This window comes from Pongo abelii, chromosome 2 (assembly GCF_028885655.2).
Source record: "Pongo abelii isolate AG06213 chromosome 2, NHGRI_mPonAbe1-v2.0_pri, whole genome shotgun sequence".
Taxonomy (NCBI): Eukaryota; Metazoa; Chordata; class Mammalia; order Primates; family Hominidae; genus Pongo; species Pongo abelii.
Window position 1 is genome coordinate 77,809,004 of NC_085928.1, and position 21,959 is coordinate 77,830,962.

General features: G+C 33.8%; 1 protein-coding gene across 6 annotated transcripts in view; it reads right to left on the reverse strand.

Moving 5' to 3' along the window:
• CNTN6 (contactin 6) overlaps nt 1-17,860 on the reverse strand; it is a 319,353-nt gene extending 301,493 nt beyond the window's left edge. For 2 of the 6 annotated variants that reach the window (XM_024243955.3, XM_054550175.2), the window contains exon 1: nt 17,487-17,859. The gene's annotated coding sequence lies outside the window, so the exon portion shown is untranslated. 6 annotated transcript variants of the gene reach the window in all.
• Between the last annotated feature and the right edge of the window lie 4,099 nt (nt 17,861-21,959).

Here is a 21,959-nt window from a genome sequence, read left to right on the forward strand (position 1 = left end):
AATGCTATTACAGTTTGAGCACTCAAGAGCTCAATATCCAAAATCTGAAACGCTTCAAGATCTACAATTTTTTGAGCACCAACAGGACTCCAAACTGAAAAATTCCACACCTGACCTCATGTGACACATCACAGTCAAAATGTAGTCAAAACTTTGTTTCCTGCTCAAAATTATTAAAAATACCATATAGAAATGCATTCAGGTTATATGTATAAGGCTTATATAAAATACAAATGAATTTTATTTTTACACTTGGGTCCCAATCCCTAAGATATCTCATTATATATATGCAAATATTCCAAAATTCAGAAAATTTCAAACTCTAAAACATTTTTGGTCTCAAGCATTTTGGATAAGGGATACACAACCTGTAATACGATGAGTTTGATATATGTCATTGCCTCTATATTTTATTCTATTATTACCCAAGGTTAAAAAACATTTATTCTCTAAGGAATTTTGTCACCTCGAATGGGTTAAATTTTTTTATTAGAAATAAAATTGAAAACAGGATGTAGATGCTGGGAGCTATCTATGTCTAGGGTAATTTTCTGCATAACACTGACATTAACACCCAGAGCCTTAATTATAGTTATATTTATCATAACAACTGGAGATTCCAAATCTAAACCTTTCAGATGGAGGTAACTTTTGGGGGGTCCGAGTTATACTCTTAAATAATTTCGGGTGATTTATTTTGAAACCCCAATTTAGACCTAACTTCTTTCAGTAACCTCTTAGCAAGCTCAATTAATTGCATATCAATTTGGTATTATTCTAACCTGGCTGGACCACAGCCCTTATAGATATTGGTCTGTCGTTCAGGTCACAAGTCTGAAATCATGCTAATTATACACATTAGCACCTACCACGAGAGCTGAAAGGCAATTGAACAGAGAGGAACATCATCTTCAGAAATTAGCCACCACACCTGGAGCGTGGTCAAACATTAATAAACTGTTCAGCTTTTGTCACCCTGGAAAATTTAAAATTCAGAGCCATTTTACTTTGATCTTTTGGAGTCTAAAATATGATTAATGACACATTTAATGAGCAGTCTAATTTTAAGGAGGAAAGGTTATTTGTTTTACCCTCTCACAATATGTGCAATAAAAAGTGGCATCTTTGACATGTACATGAATGGCAATTGCAAATGAATGCTCTTGGATTTGCCATGAATAAATATTCAGTCATGTCATAATTATCTATAGAATTGAACCAATTTAAAATTTGTGCTTCGAATGAACAATAACATTTTGAAATGGGTACTCAACAATTATAATTTTAAACCATATGACATATTTTATGATCATTTTCTGGCTTTTGTGTGAAAAATACCTATTTATCACCAAGGTCAACTGAATTTCTCTTACCAGTATCATTGTGATAATTACATTTATGTGTCAACTTGACTAGGCCATGGGGTGCCCGTATTAAACAATATTTTGGACGTGTCTGTGAGGGTGTTTCCAGATAAAATTAGCATTTGAGTCAGGGGACTCAGTAAAGTAGATTGCCATTTCCAATGTAGGTATCATGTAATCCATTGAGACCCTTAATAAAACAGAAAATGGAGAAAGGGAAAATTCATAAATTTAGAGAGAGAGGGAGAGACAGAGAGATAATGTGGCACTATTCGTTCTATTTCTCTGAAGAGCCCCAACTAATATTTGAGTAACTCAACACTGTTTTACTGTTATTATTATTATTGACCAAAATGATATATGTCAGCAAAACAAAATAATCCCACCATGCAGTAAGAATCCATGTGATAATTTTGGTTACGTTTTTGGCTTCTAATTTGTTCTGGCTAACCATGAGCCCAGAGAATATGTGAAGTGAAAGGGAAAGTTCATTGGATAGACGTCTAGCCAACATTACTTATAACCTGATATAAAAGTAACACTCAAGTCCACAGTGTACTACAAAACACTTAAGAAATTTATAAAGGTTCTTAAGAATAAAAAAAAGTCAGCTATGTTCTTGACTCTAAGCACATGGATATCTGTGAACCTGCCTTGCTCTTCGTATTTTTATCCTTGAAGGCCAAAATCGGCACATATTTCTTATATATTGGTCTTTGTTCAAAATTCAACTAATTCCAACTAATTCTGCACAGATCATACACATCAAAGTGAAAACAAATTTAACAGGAATTTCCAGTCTATATTTTTTCATTTGCCTGGTCTGATTGCACAGTTTATAATTTTAAAGACTTTTAAATTCAAAATTAACCAACACACAACTTTCAGAGACATGTCTGGGTATATTTTTAATAGGATGAATAAATTAAGGGTCTGCAAGGAGCAAAATAGAAAACTCAAAGACACTGTATAGCATTTTATTTTCCTTATAAGGACTGAAAAATTGGCTATTTTATTTATTGAAGGCTACGTAACAAACCACTTCACAACCTAGTGGTTAAAACAACAACGATTCATTATTTCTCAAATTTCTGTGGGTTTGCTGGACTGTTCTTTGTATCCAGGTAGAGTCACCATTTTACAACTAGACCAAAAGATCCCAGGAAGCCTCTCTTGCATGCCTGGATGAAGACTCTTGGCTGGAGAGTCCTTGTGGTCTCTCTCTTCATGTGGTGTTTCATCGTCCAGGTATTCCATAAGCCTCTCTTTTCAGTACATACCCTGACTTCCTTCCTGCATAGGGTTTGGGATCCAAGAACATGAAAGCAGAAGCTGCTTGGTTTTTGAAGGGCTAAGAATTGGCACAGCTTTACTTCCACCAATTCTATTGTTCAAAAAAAAAAAAAAAAAAAAAATCATGAGGCCAGGTCTCAGTTAGAGAGAAGGAAATAGATATTACTTTTTAAAGGGAGGAGTGGCCTGTATATACAAGGAGGGGAGGAATTGTTGGTGGCCATGTTTGGAGATTATCTACCACAGTGAGAATACTACATTATATTTTATAATATATTATTATATATATAAATTTTTATATTTTCATATTATATTTTTATAAAGTCTTTCTCAGAATGAAATATACATACATTTCATTCTGTATATTTATACATATTATATATTTCATTCTGAGTATACAAGACTCTATTTTTATAACACTTCCTCAGAATAAAAACATTAGAACTTTTGTTTTCCTTAAAACATAAAATTTAGGAAAATACTCAGGAGTAATTTTTGGGAGCATGTATTATATATGATTTCATTTTTCTGTTATTATTTTATATATTTTCCAATCTTTTTACTTTGCATTTGTACTTTAAAAATTAACAAAACATTGTTTTATTTGTTTCCAATTGTTTCAATTGAGTATTATGAAAAACAGCTTATGTGAAAAAAAGCACAAAAACTCAGAGTTTGTGAAAGTCAGAGCAAGTTTTGTCTTGTTGTCAAAGCAGAAGAAAGCCCAGATAGATGCATATCTTCTCCTTGCCTATTCATTTCCTTCCTGTGTTCCCTGTCTGCCTGATGCCACATACCTGGATAAGAAAAAATGATGTTCGCCACATACTAAACAGGATGATTATTTCAATGCCTAGGTCTGACTGTGTTACTTCATTCTTAAAAATCACCAGTAGCTCCTCTATTTTGTTAAGAACAAAATTAAAAGGCTTAGCATGGGCTGCAGAAACCTCTTGGTCAGCTTCTCGTACTTCTTTAGCCTCTTCTGTCACCTGGATCTCTGATCCCCCCCAGGACTTCGCCTTGGCTTTTTCAGTCCCTCGCTCCTGCCATGTCCCCTCCCCTCATCTACTCTTCTTTCTATGTGAACATTTTCTCCTTACATGGAACTAGCCTGTGCCTACTCATGACTTCCCTATGGAAGCCTTCACTGACTTTCCTCACTTGGTCATTTTATCCTCTGAAGTACCTGTTCTTTGTGGGCACTTAGATGATATTTTGTGTAGCAATTTAATACAAGTACGTTCCTCAAAATGCCCTAAGATTCATGAGGACAGTGTGTATCTCTAAGCCATGATACTCCAGAGTTTTAAACGTGGTAGATAGACCCAGATAAATAGTTACTGAATTCATCAATCATTCAGTGAGGAAAAATGTAATGGATGAGGTGGCCATTGAGTAATTTTTTACCAGAAAAAAAGTTGATTTACTGCTCATTATGTAAAAAGAGTTGAAAATGTATCTCTCAATAAAACAGAACTAAACTAAACTAAACTAAAATGCTACATGTGGTATTGAGAGAGATTGCTTCACACAACTGAAGTTGATTTGTTAGTGAGGATAAGGGCCAGGTAAACAACTTCTTATTAGCAAACTCAGTAATAGATGCTGTTTTTATTCATCAGTATTTCTTATTCCCCTCTTTCTAGGCACATAAGGAATTTTACTTCTTCACTCACTCTCTTGAGTGTTTTGCTTCAGCCAATGAAATGTGAATTCAAGTGAGATGTATCACTTCTGGGTGAAAGTGTTTAATTGCCACTGAAAGTCTCTAGAACTGCCTCTTTACTGAAATTGTGGAAGCATGTATTCACATGGTATTATAACACTGACATTCTCATAACAGACAGTTGCTTCACAGATGTACAAAAAGAAATCTTTGTTTCAGACTCCTAAGATTTGGGGGGTGGTTTGTTATTGTAGCATAATGTGTCCTAACTTGTTTAATAAATGTGATTATTCTAAGCTATAAGTAAAATATGTTTCATGGATTTAATATTTATTACTAAATATGCCAAAGTTTGAGAGAGAGAGAGATTTTGTGTGTGTGTGTGTGTGTGTGTGTGTGTGTGTGTGTGTATTACAGACAGGGGTCTCACTTTGTTGCCTAGGCTGGTCTCGAACACCTGGCCTCAGATCTAAATCAAACACAAATTTGTTCCTAAAACTCTCTTTGGCAAAGTCAAACACCTTATTTCATTATGTTCTGCCAAAGTCAAATAACATCAAATATTAACAATGTGTTATGGTAACGCAAATGCAAGTTAAAACAAAAATAAGAAGTTCTTTCTTGTTCTGACTATCTGTAAAAGCATGTTATATATCTCACATTTTGGGTTTTTGAAGAAGAAAATATCACACACCTTGTGTGTACTTTACCTATCTGTAATGTATAAATTATTTTTTAATTCAGGGATGATTACAATTTCCTTTTACCTTCAAACCTATTCCTGTTCCCCTTATGCCGTCCTGAATTTTCTTAACATACCAAATTCCTGAAGAGCCCACGATATAGATTACCTCCAAAACACAGGTCTCAAATACAATTTGTAGTGATGAAATAAATAACTACTTAAATTTCCTGACTGCTTCATCATGGAGTGGATTATCATGGTTGCCAAGGGCAGAGACATAAATTGAAGTTTAACATTTATTATCATTTTAATATGTGCTATTTTGTTCACCATTAGATTTAGATGACACTGTAATAGCATACTTGGAATGAGCACAAATGTATTTGAATTTATGTTTCTCTAGTATACTTAGAATCTATATTCATTAAGCAGGCACTTAATGATGATACACCACAGGCCAGACAATGCTAGGTGCCGGAGCTAAAAAGTTGGTAACATTGGACCTATATTTAGGAAACTTTAAGTTGTAGACTTGCTCATGACCAGATGTGCAATTTAGGACAAACACTGATTTATCTTCAATAAGACTAGAACAATAACTGTATATCACTTATAGCTATAAAAATACATTTAGAAACATTAACTATTTCAGTTTTCATCTGACCATTCTGAGTTTGTGAAAGCCAGGTCAGGTATTACTGGCTGCACTGTGTACATTTGAAAACCAAGGTTCAAATAATTTATAAAACATTTTTCAAGGTTTCACACTTAAAATGTAATAAGTTAAATGTATTATAAACTTGAAGAAAAGTGAAAATTACAAATTATCTCATCGATATATGATGAACTTCCTGAGCATAAGAAAAAATGTAAAATATCAAAAGAATAAACGAAGGACAGAGGCTGACTTCAGCAAAATGAGCAGATACAAATGGTTCAAACACTCATGAAATATTCATTCAGGCATATATTTTCCAAAAAATGTAATATAGAGCAATACTGAAATACTTTTATCTGTGCATTTGTTTTGTAATCCAATGGGAGAGTATTTACAATTAATAATATTTAGTATTAACAAGGATGGTCACAAAGAGCATTCACCTGCCTGAAAGTACAGAGGGAGTTGTCCTCCTAAAAGACAATTTAGTAATATACACACTCACATTTTTAAAAGCCCACAATTTGACATGCAAATTGTACTACTAGGAATTTGTTTTTAAGAAATAATCAGACACATATTAAAAGATTCAGGTACAAGGATATGTATCATAGCATTGTTCAATAAATTTTGTAAAAGATAAATATCTAACAATAGGTTATTGGTTTGAGTAAACAGGGAACCCCCATCTGGTGAAAAATCCTTCAGCATTAGGAGAATATTTAATGATACTTGAGAATGTTTATAAGATGTTAATTAATAAAAACAAGCTATAAAGCAGAACGTATGCATTAGTTTCAATTTTGTATTTTAAATGCACACACACACGTACACACATATACAAGATTACTGAAAGGATGCCATATGCAGAGTAATAGAATAATAATCTATGCATATTTTGTCTTCTCCAAATTTTGTAATAATAAACATATATGATTTTATAGTTGGAAAAATGTATTAAACAATATTCTGTTGGTCATTAATTTTCCTTCACTTGTTATATACATACTAATTTGCCAAGGTTATTCAATAATTTAGTGTAGTTTGAAAATTTTGAACAAATTTTACCTTCTTAGTAAATCCACTAGTACTATTCACTTGATGAAAATGAATAACTTTCAGGTAAAGAGTTGGGTATATAATTAGGAAATTCCATAAACATGTATATAACATGAGATCCTATTTTTGTTAATCCTCTGAAAAACCCAGAATATATCATTCTCTATAAAAATAGAGGAATAATTATTATTCTTAGTAAATGTATGTTTCTTTTTATTTAGTCTTTTTGGTGCATCTCACTATGCAAGCTTACTTTACTAAAATAATCATCTTGGAATTAAATAATTTAATGGCTTCTAATGCTCATTTGTCAGGTAAGACCTAAAATTAACAATGTTAGCCCCCCCTTCCACTTGGTAGAGATGTATACTTAACTGAATTCAAGAATACATATCAGAATGTGAATTTTACAGGAGCAGAACTCTTCTCTGTCTTGTTCATAGTTGCATCACTAGTGCCTGAAATAGCATCTATTACATAGTAAGTATTCAGCCAATATTTGTGGAATTATTACTAGTATATATTGTTGAATAAAAATATTATTAATATTGGCAATTTAGTACGTTAAATTATTTATCAGAATTAACTAGAATTTTTGTACGAATTGAAGACCATTTCATGTAGAAAAAAAATCATAAAAGAAAATAATATCCAGGGGCTAATTCTTGAAGACTAACATTATTTTTGGATATCTAAAGATATATGTGAATCTTGAAACTTCACTGGCAGAAAATGAATTTTTGTTCCATGTTTCTTTGGAAAAATGACTTTTGCCTCATAAGTAAAAAGAGCCCCCTAATGGTAAAAGCAATTGGCTTTTACCATTGTGTCTTGTGTGCGTAATTTTTTAAAAGATGCTGTTTGGCTTCCTATGTTGAACTCCGCATAATGCATAGATTATTTTTCTTTAAACTCCAGTCTCTCTTTTTCTATGAGAAATTTGTTTCTGTTTATTGCATAATCACTCTGTACATCTGCATGACAAAAGGCAGAATAAGAGTGAAGTCAGTAAAAATAATGCTTTTGCCACCTAAGTGCCCTAAAGAAAGCAGATAGAAAGCTTCCTTCTCTTTTCTACAAACCCCATAGGCACAGTCTGCACAAAGTGACAAAAAAAAGTAAAGTCGGCACCTCTGAAAAAATTATATTTTATAACCACCGGCTAATTCTAATAGAACTATTCTCAGCATATACTTTTGTGGTAAATTTACATATAGGGCTGTCAAAATTCTACATGTCAGCAACACAGATTCACAACTGAGCATGTTTAGGAATTGACTAACGACATTAAATGCCTAGAAAACACCTTCATGTTCCACTTTAAACAAGTGTGTTCTATCAAGTCCAGAATAACAGAAACTTTTTCATTTCAACACAACTTTAAGGACTTTCTTTTATTTTTATTCTTTTTGTTGAGACGGAGTCTTGCTCTGTTGCCCAGGCTGGAGTGCAGTGGCACATTCTCGGCTTACTGCAAAGCTCTGCCTCCCGGGTTCACACCATTCTTCTGCCTCAGCCTCCCGAGTAGCTGGGACTACAAGTGCCCGCCACCACGCCCCACTAATTTTTTGTATTTTTAGTAGAGACGGGTTTCACAGTGTTAGCCAGGATGGTCTTGATCTCCTGACCTCGTGATCCGACCGCCTCGGCCTCCTAAAGTGCTGGGATTACAGGCGTGAGCCACCGTGCCCGGCTGGACTATTCTTTAATTTATTCTTAACTCTGCTGATAGAAAATTAGCAGCACACCTGATTTCTGACTTTCTCTTTCATTTACTGCGCTTTAGTGATTGGGAGACCCCGATAGATGCCAGAGAGGAAAATCATGTTCTTTCACTAAAAGCTCTGTTCCAGCAAGTATATTGCACTCCTGCTATTTAGAAAGATAGCTCAGCGGTCTCCATACAGAGCTCCTTACACAACCATATTAGACATACAAATGTGGGAAACCAAATAAATTAAACTTTGAAACAATATGCAAAAAAGGCATTGAAAATAAAATGTCTACATTCTTTTGAGAGCTCATTCATGTTGGCCTCTTACACACATGAATGATAAATTACTAGAAACTTCACCAAATATCTTATTTGAGTCTCTCCTTCCTGCCTTAAAAGAAGACTTTTAAAAAAGGATTTTAAAAGGACCCATCCAATATTCTCACTTTTATTCAGCAGAAATCATCTTAAAAGTATGGTCCGTTTAGCATTCAGCTTGTACTGTGTCACTAGGAATTGCAGTGCTAACAAAGTTTTTGAATAATTGCCTCTACATTTTAAGAATTTGCACACCATTAAACTTAAGGAATTAATAGAACTGCCACTCCCAAAGAATATATAAACTAATAACATCCACTGGCTTGCTTTTCTAACTAAATTCTAGAACTCCCTAACATATTCTTTCATTGGACTAAACCAAGCACTTTAATTTGTTACAGTAATATTTTTGGAGCAAATGGAAAGACATATACAATTGACATTAACCATTTCTTATTAGATTATGTACCTGAGACTTGACAATGTTTCCAGAAAAAAAATTAGCAAATGTTCCATTGCCTATTACAAAATAACTCCATGAAACCTGAGAGTACCTGATAAAAATAAAATATCAGCAAGTGAGAGTTTGATGACTTTCTAAATGATGGAAAGCAGATGGGAACAAGTCCAGCCAACATGGAAGTATAGGGAAGTACATGGCACCATGCAACATGAAGAGGGATTTCTTTTCCACTACAAACACGTATAAATGCTATGTAAGTATAAAACTCTTTAAGAAGTACACATAGCCGAGGTTAAATGTTAAAGAGGTAAGCCCTCAGAGGCACCAAATGGAGAGAAACTCAGACTGGCAAGGAGATTGTAAAGTTGGAATAACCTCCCAAAAATGGGTCCTTTGCATTACATAGCTGACCTTATAGAAACTTGGTGATCTGGTAGAAAAAAGAATCCCCAAAAGGCAATCAGAACCCAGAATATGTACTATGCTTGGTTGTAGGGCCCAAATTCATTCTGTCAATATGGTAAGATAATTTGAAGCCAAAAATTCACATATAAAATAGTCCAGAACCAGAGATATTTGTAGAGCCACTGTAGAATCATAGCAATGCAATGCTATGCAAAAGCATACACAACTCAAACAATGTTGGTCTCCCATAGAAAACAACATCTGTTGAAGGTGAATTTGTCATAAAAAAAAATATGAGCAGCAGGAAGAATGAACCACCATGAGGGAAATCCAGCAGACATAAGTAATAAAGAAATTTGACTCTAAAAATTAAAATAGTAAATCAATCACAATCTAAAATAAACTTACTGAAATTTTTTCGAGAGCTTAAGAATGAGAGAGAAACTGCTAAGAACAAGCAGAATAGCAGGATAATTTTTAAAAGAGCAATATAAATTATAGAAATTAAAACTGTTTTTAAAAAAATAAAAGTACAAAATACAGATCGGTAGAAATTACACTGACTGCAACACTAGAAAATGAAAGAAATGCAAAGAAATCAAAGACAGAAGCCTAGAAATAATAAATGAGCATTCCTGAAGGAGAAAATAAAGGGATTTAAAAGATGCAAGATTGAAATATATAATAGCTGAGAATTTTTCAGAACTGAAGAAAGATTTAGGAGCTTGCAGAGGCCTAAATGAGACAAATTTGAAACAACTCCACAACTACACACATTGTAGTGAACTTGAAGAAATCAATGACAAAGAGAAATACTTAAAATCTGTCCGAGTGAAAAGACGAATATTTCTTCAAAAGTGTGATAATTACATCATAAACAGTCCCCTCATGAGCAAAATTATATTCCAGAAGATCATGGAACAGAATATGCAAAAATTGCTGAGAGAAAAGTATCTTCCACATAGAGTGTTCTGATGAACTACAGTATTATTTTAGAATGTGACTAACATAAGCGATTTTCAACAAATAAATTTTAAGGGAGTTTAAAACAATTTTTGAATGACCTTAAAATGGTCTTCAGAGCACAAGAAAAGAATCTAGGAGATGCACATAAATAGCAAGAATATGGTAAATAAAGAACTCAGGAAATCACGTCATAAGTCTAAAAAAACCTTGACAAAAATATTGGGGGCAGTTTAAAAATAAATAGTGCAAATATGAGCACTGGGAGAAATATCTCAGAGTAAATTTGAACAAGTCATTGTCCTGTTTATGAAGAAGATATATATACTATCTTTAGTCTTTATCTGAAAATATAAAAGTACATTTTATGTTAAAATAGTTATCTACTAAAATACGATAAAGGGAGTATACCATTTTTAACTAATAAAAGTTGAAAAAATGAATAAAGAATATTTGCTCAAACCAATAAAAGACTGTTTACTAAAAAACACTTTGGTTGAATATGAAGTAAGAAGTAAGAAATAAGTCCAACTTCATCAACATCATAGTAGATGCGGATGAATTACATACATTTGTTGAAACCTAGGAATTCTGAGACCAGAAATAACAAACATGAAATTGTTGACATGCAGCACGGACTTGATATTCTTAATGAAAATCTCACTTAATGTGTATAAGTTTTCAATGTATGTGATAATAGAACATTGCAATAGTGAATATTTTCAATAAATTAAATATCCCTCAATAAGGGAATGAATAATAATAATATAAAATACATAAGGTGAAATATATCCTAGAACTGTATTTATTTAATTAATTAATTAATTTATTTATTTATTTAGTTAGTTAGTTAGTTAGTTATTTTTTGAGACAGAATCTGGGTCTGTCGCCCAGGCTGGAGTGCAGTGGCTCAATCTCGGCTCACTGCAAGCTCCACCTCCTGGGTTCACGCCATTCTCCTGCCTCAGCCTCCGGAGTAGCCGGAACTACAGGCGCCTGCCACCACCACGCCCTGCTAATTTTTTGTATTTTTAGTAGAGACGGGGTTTCACCGTGTTAGCCAGGATGGTCTTGATCTCCTGACCTCGTGATCCGCCCGCCTCAGCCTCCCAAAGTGCTGGGATTACAGGCGCGAGCCACTGAGCCCGGCAAACTGTGTTTATTTATAAGAATGAGTCTAAATAGTCTAATATGGAATGAGTCACACAAGTTAAATAAGTTTGCTTTCAATATACTATTTCCATAATATTTTAAAACAATATTTTATATAGGCATACATATATAAAAATTATATATAAATATACAATTCATGGTAATGTAGAATGAGGAATGGACTAGGTAGAGTTACAAAGTAGGCCCTTATTGTATATTGTATTAGTATTTTCATTTTATGAATACTGAAGATGTTAAATCTCCAATAAAATTTAGCATTTGGTAATTCTGGGGGTGGGAATTGGTCATTATTAAATTTAATCCTTCCCTGAATACTTAAAATTTCCCACTTTACCAAAATATATATATGTGCATTACTGCCAAAAGAATTCAAAGACTTATGTAACACCTAAAATTGTCTTGTGAAAGTGTGAAAATAGGAAAAACTGCCCATCTTTAAAAAAATGGAGTCGGCAGACATGATGTTGAGTTTATAGATTCTGCAATAGAAGTCAAATATATTATTCAAATGTATAATGGTGGCCAGAAGGAAAACATTACAATAAAATAAACTATAGAAAATATCTCTGTGAAATAAGACAGGAAATCGTGGAAAGGTCTTTATTTTTTATTTTATTGTTTTCTCTATAATTTCAAATTTTATTGTTGTTGTTTCCAGGTGCATACATTACTTTATTAAGGCATTATCATAAAAAAGAACAACAACAACATAAAACAACAGGAAAGAAATGTACAAGTATTTGTAATGTTTTTCTTTGAAGAAAGAAATTCTGGCTTATTTGTTCTCGTGCTTTTCTGTTCATTGCTTTTATAATCAAAACATCAAATATACCCTTTTTCTTGATCAGGTCCAATTGCTTGGTGTATACAGAAATATCATTTCTATTTTTAATCTAGTTGGATCCGGAGACCAGCATCTCTATGTCTTCGCACCATTTTTCCTGAGCTCTATTTTAATATCCACTTATGATTTATACTCCAAATTTAATTCTCTACTAAATACCTAATACAATTGATTAGATGATAATTATAATTTTATTATTTTCATTGTTTTATATTATTTTTACCCAATTGATCCCAAGGCTCATATATAAGTGTTATAATAGCAATAATAATATAACAATAACTAAACAACTAACACATAGAGTGCTTCTTAATTGCCAGGCTTTCTTCCAAGATTTTTTACATATTTACCTGCTGAGTTCTCTTGATAATACTGTAAAGTCAATACTAATATAATCTCCACTATGAATGGGGAAACTGAAGTATAAAGAGACTAAGAAACTTGCCTAAGACCACAGAGCTATTCTGTGGTAGATACGGGGAAGGAAAGCTATAATGGGCGGCACTTCAGCTCAAGAGCTTGCCTCCTGAATCTTGCTCTCACTATCATTTTATTGACACTGAGAAATTGCTATTTGTTTTTTAGTAAGATCATTAGTTTTTTATAATACTTCATAGGACACATCATGTTCTTTTATTGCCTCTTTTAAGGATTTGAGATCTAGGGAAATTCAGTTATTTATTCATTCATTTATTCATTTAATTGTAAACCTAATACATATAAGTTTTATACTCAGTATACTTTCAAAAAGGATTTGAGTCTACAGATTTTGATTCATGTTACTATGATGTAAAGTTTATGTAAATTACCTTAGGACTCATTGCAAAATAGTTAAGTAGGCCACAGACTTCATCAATGTAAACTAATAGGGGACATTATCAGAAGGCATGCCCAATGGCTCTGTTTTTTCCTCTACTATGTCCTGTGTTATGCCTTTACCATAATAAATGTTTAATACTACAACACATCATGCAGATGAACTCAGTTTTAACTAGAACAGCTTTTTTTCAATATGAATACTGGCAATAACAACATTCTAATAAAATTTTCATTCAAAGAATTCTTCCAAACTGAAAGATTGCTATTTAAAACTCATTAAATAAAGAGATTTTTAAATTTCCTCTATTCTCACACAGAAACAATAAAGAGAAATATGAAAGGTAGCAGTGGTAGTGGTGGGGATAAAAAACAAAGCAAAAAACCCTCTGTCTTCAATGAAAATGTTAGTGGACAAAACCCCAAAACACAACTTGAAGCCCATTTCCACTGTAGCCAAATGCTAAAAATCATGGATCTTTGGGGGACATCAGAGAAAACCGATAAGTACTTTCTTTTTCTCTTACTTTCAGGAGGATACAGATTGCCCAAAAACCTACCAGCTGAGGAAATTTGCTAGAGTGTTAAGAGAAGGAAACATGTATTTACAGGACCACAATACAGAAGGTTGTGCCTTAATAGGTTTATTGTAAGCTATACTATTGATTCAAGTGGCAAACAAGAGAACAAGTGGCTCTCAAGTAAAGAAGATAACCAATTTGTCAATTAAAATTGAAAAGAAATTTGGATATGAAAGATGTGGAAAGTAGACAAATGAGATACAACATGTACAAAATTGGTGATCCTGAAGAAAAGAAAGAAGCAAGATAACCACAATTTGGCCACGCCCGGTTATGGGAAAAAAAGAAATAGTACAACAAATCCTAAAATAAAAGAATCTTAAATTAATGGGGCAAACCTCAAAAAAAGTTAATGAAAATGGAACAAATCCAGGAATATTCTGTAAACACACACACACACACACCCCAAAAGAATCATGTAGGCATTTATCAGAAAAAAAGCAATCACATTCAATGACGGAAATTGCAGACATACCTAAAAATGTTGCAAAAAAACTTTCAGTACAGGAAGGGTCTCCAAAAATGTTTAAACATTTACACATTTCCAAAAGAAAAAATTAAGTTTGATCCAAGAAAGATAACGTATCTTGCATGTCTAAGGCAAAGGAAATATATGTTCAAGTATGCAAACTCACAAAAAATATAGCACCTATGACTATTTCTTTGGTGGAGATGTACTACTTAGTGAAATCTAGCAACCCAAAAAATAATTCAAAATAAAGAACACAGGAATGGTGAATTGGGTAGTAAAAGCCTGTTGATAAAGAATAATTCCTTACAAATTTGAAATAAGTTTAGACTGAGACCATGGGAGTTCAGCCAGAATGTATGTACTCGTAAATGTAAAACTGATGTAGTTTAAATTCAGGTGGTATGGGTAGAGTTGATGACAACAAATCACACTGCAAATGCATTTAACCATCATAACAAGGGTTATAAAAGTTTGTTTACTATTTAAACGTGCATCCCCAAAAAAATTTTCAAACTATTTCTATTTTCGAAATTTTTGGTCTTAACTATAAGGGTATTATTCTGGACATAGTATCTCCCTTGGAAAGAAATCTATACCTGAAATTTAACAATTTCTTCAATGTTGTTTCAACTTCTCTTTTTTCAGTTTAATTAAAATCTAAAATCAAAAATTAAACTCAATATTTCTGTTTGCTTTTTTTTGAGATGGAGTTTCATTCTGTCACCCAGGCTGGAGTGCAGTGATGCGATCTCTGCTGACTGCAAGCTCCGCCTCCCGGGTTCAAGCAATTCTCCTGCCTCAGCTTCCTGAGTAGCTGTGACTACAGGCACACGCCAAAACACCTAGCTAATTTTTGTATTTTTAGTAGAAATGGGGTTTCACCATGTTGGCCAGGATGGTCTCAATCTCTTGACCTCGTGATCCACCCACCTCGGCCTCCCAAAGTGCTGGGATTACAGGTGTGAGCCACCGTGCATGGCCAATATTTCTGTTTTTTTAAGTGTAGGATAAGATCTCATTCTTACAGAAGAGTATCTATTATTGACTATATTATCTAAATATTTATTATTTATTTTTAAGAAGGTGTATAGTAAGAAACCATTCTTACAAAAGTATTTATCTCTTATCTTATCTGAATTTAGGCATCAGTAAGTCTCCAATGATAGTCACCCAATTTCATGATTGTTATTTACAGGTGATGGGGTTTCCTTTTTGAACTTTTATGTATAGTTTGAGTCATTTTTAATGGGTAGAACTTATACTTCTGCATTCCAATTAATATGCTATTAAAATAAACAGTGAATAAATAAGCAAATATTTTGTATTCCTTGTCCTCACATAAAAGAATTTAAAAGGTGCAAATTTACTCTTATACTACTGAGCATTTTCACTTACTAAAAAAAAAACCCAGAAGTAGGCAATCAATTTAATACACCACACATTCTTTTCACAACATAATTGATTTTTTTTAGTGGGGGTCTAAACTCAGAGAAAATATGTGATCCTTTTCTAAGTAAACAAGTGAATTTGTTTTCATTAAGGAAAGTTACATAAAAATTCTAAAAAAAATTCTGGTCCTTCACTACAAATAATCAAAGGAAGTAATGCAATGAAGTCATTTATAAATGATTGACTTTTTTGCTAAGATGTGATAAGTTATGCATTTATATAACCTCATATAAAGCTTTACATAAAAGTTTCCACATTTATATATTTGAAATCTTTGCACTGCACAGCCATGATTATTGCTAAAAAAAAAGAAAAAGAAACCCCACTGAAACATCAAAGATGAAATGCTTCTGTATTTCTGTTTTTTTACACAAATTGTGTTAGTATTTTTGTATGTTTATGTTTGTTTTGTGAACACGGGTATGTTTACACATGTGTGTGAAGGAGGAGGGAAAAAGAGCCTGCTTAAACATTTCTTTCCTTATAAAATACAATGCACATAAATTGGTGAAACCTTCAACAACAACAATAAAAAGATGATAAACCCATCAGATAAAAGAAAATTGCTCAAAACAAGCACATCTTCAGAAAACATTGCCACTGTAGATAAAATTATGAATACCTCATTTTCCAAATTGATTCTGTGTGATTCTACTGTTCTCTCTATTTTTTCTCAGTGTAACTTCTATTTAGTCATTCTGTGAATGTTTCTCAGAGGACATAGTCAGGATGCTGATTATTTAAACATAAGTAGTTTTCATTTGGAGAAGCAAAAACTATGAATTCCAATTTTCCCCCCAAACCCCAATGTTATAGTATCCCATTAACATAATGGGTTATACGTGGCTAATCTCAGAGCTCTTAAAAGTTTTGTTCCCAAGTCATCAACTTCTGAAAGGTTTCATAAAGTATTATAAGAACCTTAATACTGACAACTTGACTGGTGTAAATGGTAAAGGAAACTCCAGAGGCTATTATCTAGAAGCTGGGTATAAAGCAAAATGCCAGACAAAATTTGGTGAGCCCATATGACCTCCAGTCTTGCTTTGCTCCCCTTACCAAATCCTCCCCTAGGAAACTTTATAACCATTCTTTTAAATCATCCGGTGAAAACTGCAAACCCCACCCCTCATCCCTTTGATTAAAAAAAAAAAAGACAAAAAACATTTAGCGATCACATTTTCCCATCTGCCGTTACAGAAAGGGCGTGTAGCCATCTGAAAGTCCCAGAATTAGCACTGTCATCCCGTCTTGCCCATTAGTTTTACTGCAGCAAAGACTAGTGAAACACTGAGAAATATACCTGTAGTCTTTCTTTCCCTGGTTTGATCCTAACCTCCCGGAATACAGATTCAATACATTTCTCCCACACAAGGAATAAATGCATTTTAAACATCAGCATCATAGAAACACAGCATCAATAAAGCAGTGACTTCTTCCCCAACCCCAGCTTTTACCTGTTATGCTAATACAAAGACATTGAAAGGAAGAAAAGCTGCAGCTTGCCCAGCAATATTCTCATTGCCGCAGACAGCACAATTTTGTACTTACAGATCTTACCAGGGAAATGTCTCGGGATCTTTACAATTTTTCTGCAGAACTCTGTTTCAAGCTCTCAGCCAGGCATGCTGTGCATTCAGGCAGAACCAAGCCGTATGGAATGTCTATGCAGCTGGGAGATAATGGGACTCTTTTTCCCAGCTGGGACTGCAAGCCTTTTATCCACTGAGTATTGCGTGGCTCTTCTCTGGTCTTAAGCATGAAATACGCTCCTCTCCTGCTGCATTCCTGTCGGAGCCTAGACAATCAGTTCTTGAGGCACATGTGCAAAGCTCTCGTTTGGAATATTCAAAAGGAAAATTCTTTCTACATTGAAAGCCAGCTCTATCTTCATCAACCTTCACAGAATCAGAGAGAGCTGAGAGCAGCTGCCATTCCAGTGGCATGAAAGATTAAATTCACCCTCCTCTTTCTTTGACTAGAGATAGTCACTCCTGTCGGGTCATCAGAAAATCTCTCTTATTGAAAACTGGGTCAGACTAACTACTTATTAGGTTTCCAACAGGAAAGGAAGTAATTTTTTTCTTCCACTGGTTTCACTGCATTGTCATTTGCAAGCAAAGATTAAGCTGGTCAAGGGTCTGCACTGATTTAGACAGTATTCAAATGTAAGCTTTCTGAAGCATGCCAGTAACTCCTATTAGTGAAGGTGAACAGAAAAGGGAAATAAAATCATATAATTGTATGCACCACCACTAAAACCTTTCTAAGTTGTATTTTTTAAATGTGTGTATGATGCTTCTTAAAGACAGGTAAAGAAAGTAAAGTCAAACAAGTCCAAAAGAGTATTGCTGCTTTCCAAGTAACATATTTGTACTTCCAGAGGCAGAGAACAAGTGTCTATGTGTTTGCATAAGAGCTCTGTAAGAAGAATTGTTTTTGTGTTTCACCCTGGGCCCTCCAACTAAACTTTTTAATATGTTTGGGTCTTGTCATTGGGTTTTGAAGGGACTAACTGCTTGAAGGGTGAAAACTAAGGAATAGGAATTACACATACATGCACACAGAGACTCTAATGCATACAAACATAACTATAACATGAGAAAAGAATGATAGTTTGGACTTATTTTCATGTTGGCATACGAAGAAATTATACTCTTAGCATCTTAAAGTAAGTGGATAATGAGAAAATGAAATCCCCAAATCAAATGGAAATAAGTCAAAAGCTATTTCTTGGCCTCAGTTTGATTTCATCTGATGAGCAAGAAGGTTTCTGTGACTACATTTTATGACTATGTCCTATGGATTTCTTCACAGGGTCTAACCAACATTATAACAGGCTTTAGAAAGGAGATGATGCTTCCTAACACAAGGTAAACTCAAAATGGGCTACCCTATTCTTTCTCCCAATTCATAAGAAGGCAAACTACACTAATAATTTTATAGAGAGAATATCTGTTTTTATTGCCTCTTTTTTTTACAAAAAAATAGAAGTATTTCTTGCTCTTTAGGAATAAAAATATATTTTATTTGTAAAAATGCCAAGATGACTTTTTTCTGCAGAGTTTTAAGAAAAATAATCATTATGTAGTAGGCTTTTTTTTTGTGGAAAGAAATTCATTCAAATTTAAAGAATTTCCCTTTACTCAAATCTCCAACACTCTGACTCATATTCAAGGACAGCTGATTGCTTTGCTCTCTGTTTTACCCAAAAAGGAATAAGAACCAGAAGAAAACTTCAGTAAGCTCCTATCACTGCATCTAGTCACATACTTGCCCCTGTGACCACAGACTCTCCCTTCATCTTGTTACTTGAGGTGAACCGTGCTCCCTCCTCAGACCAAGCCATCCACTTGTGCTTTAGATAGTCTTCTACTCAAGGGACCATTCTACCCACTTGTCTCTGTCTGTGGAATCATCAACTCTCCCTACCTTCTGTAGCATTATAACATAGAGATTTGCTGCTAGTTGGCCCATTTTAAAAATCAGCACCCCTTTAACATCACATCTTCCTCTGTCTACTACTGCATTTCCTTGCTTCTGTTTATAGTAAAACATTTTGAAGGAACTCTCTGTACTTACTGTCTCCATTCATCTTTTCTCATTTTATCTTGAATCTACTTTGATTAGTCTTTTGTCCCCACTGTTCCACATAAGTGTTTCTTGTCATAGTCAATATTAAATTACGCATAGAATAATGCAATGGTCAACTTAGTCCTAATTTTACTTGATGTATCACTCACATGTAATATAGTTTACCAAGTACTCCTCCTTTAAGCACTGCTTTTGCTTAATTTCTTAAATTGTCTTCTCGTTTACTATCTGCTCCTTCTCAGATCCCTTTGCTGATATCTTCTCATTTTATTAATCTTTAAACACTGGGGGAGGAGGTGTGGGTACCAAGGATCTAAAACAAGGTCTGTACACTAAAGGCTACACAGAATTACTAAGGAAAATTAATTAAGACCTAAATAAGTAAAGAAATATGCCACATGGATCAAAAACACTCAATATTTTTAAGAAGTCAATTATCTCCCAATAGGTTTTTAGCCTTAAAATAATCTCAGTCAAAATATCAGTAGGTTTTCTTGTAGCAATCATCAAATGAGGCGAAAATTTGTGTAGCAATAAAATTAACCAAGAAAGTAAAATCGAACGACAAAGTTGGCAGACATATCCTGTGATTTTTATAATTTACTACTAGTAATAGAGTGATAAAGACGGTGTAATGTTGGCAGGACAGGTCAACAAAACATAACTAAGTGTTCAAAAACAGATCAGCACATATACAATGGATTTTAGACAAAGGTATCAGGTAATTCAACGGATATTGTGCTAATGGATATGTGCCGATTTTAGGTCAATGGATTTTAGACAAAGGTATCAGGTAATTCAATGATAAAGGCAACATAATTCAAGAAATGGTGCTTGAACAAATGAATATTCATTTGTAAAAAAGTTAACCTTAATCCTTACCTCGTACCACACACAAAAAGCTAACGTGAAATAGATCTCACACTGAAAGGTATAGCATTAAAATTTCTGGAAGAAAACCAAACACCACATATTCTCACTTATGAGTGGGAGCTGAATGATGAGAACACATGGACACATGGAGGGGGAACAACACACATCTTGGTACCCATGGTGGCGGGTGGGAAGAGGGAGAGTATCAGGAAGAATAGCTAATGAATGTTGGGCTTAATACCCAGGTGATGTGATGATCTGTGCAGTAAACCACCATGGCACTCATTTACCTATGTAAAACCTGCATATCCTGTACGTGTACCCCTGAACTTAAAATAAAAGTTGAAAAAAAAAAAAACTTCTGAAAGAAAATACATGAGTCCTGGATTAAGCAAAGATTTCTTAAAACTCATGTGCATACACACACATAAAAACACAGAACATAAAGAATAAATAGAAATATTGGACTTCATTAAATTTAAAAAGACTGATTTTTGAAATATTAAGAAATTTTTACACCTCAATAACAAAAAAAGCAACCCATTAGAAAATGAAAAAAAGATATGAACATTTTTACCAAAGATATCCAAATGACATTTAAGCCCATAAAAATGATGCTCAACATCATTATTTTAAAAATGCAAATCAAAACTGCAAGATACAGGTACTACACACTAATTAAACAGGCTCAAATGAAAACCACTGAAAATTCAGTCTGGGACTGGTGGCTCACAGCTGTAATCCTAACATTTTGGGAGGATACGGTGGGCAGATCGCTGAAGCCCAGGAGCTTGAGACCAACCTGGGCAACATGGTGAAACTCCATCTCTACAACAAATACAAAAATTAGCCAGGCATGGTGACAGGTGCCTGTAGTCCTAGCTACTCAGGAGGCTGAGGTGGGAGGATCACCTGAGCCTGGGAGATGGAGGCTGTGGTAAGCCGTGTTTGTGCCACTGTGCTCCAGCCTGGACAACAGAGTGAGACACTATCTCAAAATAATAATGATAATAATAAAATAAAATAAAATAAAATAAAAACATTGAAAATTCCAAAAGATTTTGAGTATGTGAGATAATTGGAACTCATACCTTGCTGGTAGAAGTATAAAGTGCTACAATTACTTTGTAAAACAAGCTGGCACTCTTAAAGTAATATTACTGAGAAACCCCACTCTTATGTATTCACCCAAAAGAAATGAAAGTGTATGTCCACAGAAATTTTTGCAAGGAAATTTTATAGCAAATTTTTTTTATAACAGCCAAAAGTTGGAAACAACACTAATGTCCATCAACAGGTTAATGGATAAATAAATTGTGGTGAATGCATAATTATAATACAAGTTAGCAATAAAAAGCCAGAAATTACTGATATTCACAACTTGGATTAATTCCACAGCTATTATGCTAAGAGAAAGATATCCAAAAAAAAAAAAAAAAAACAAAAGCAATTCTATACTGACAGAAAACAGAATGTTTGTTTAGGGATAAGGAGAAAGAGATAAATTGCAAATGGGCAACAGGGAATGTTTCGGGTAATAAAAACATTCTGTTTTTGATTGTGGCA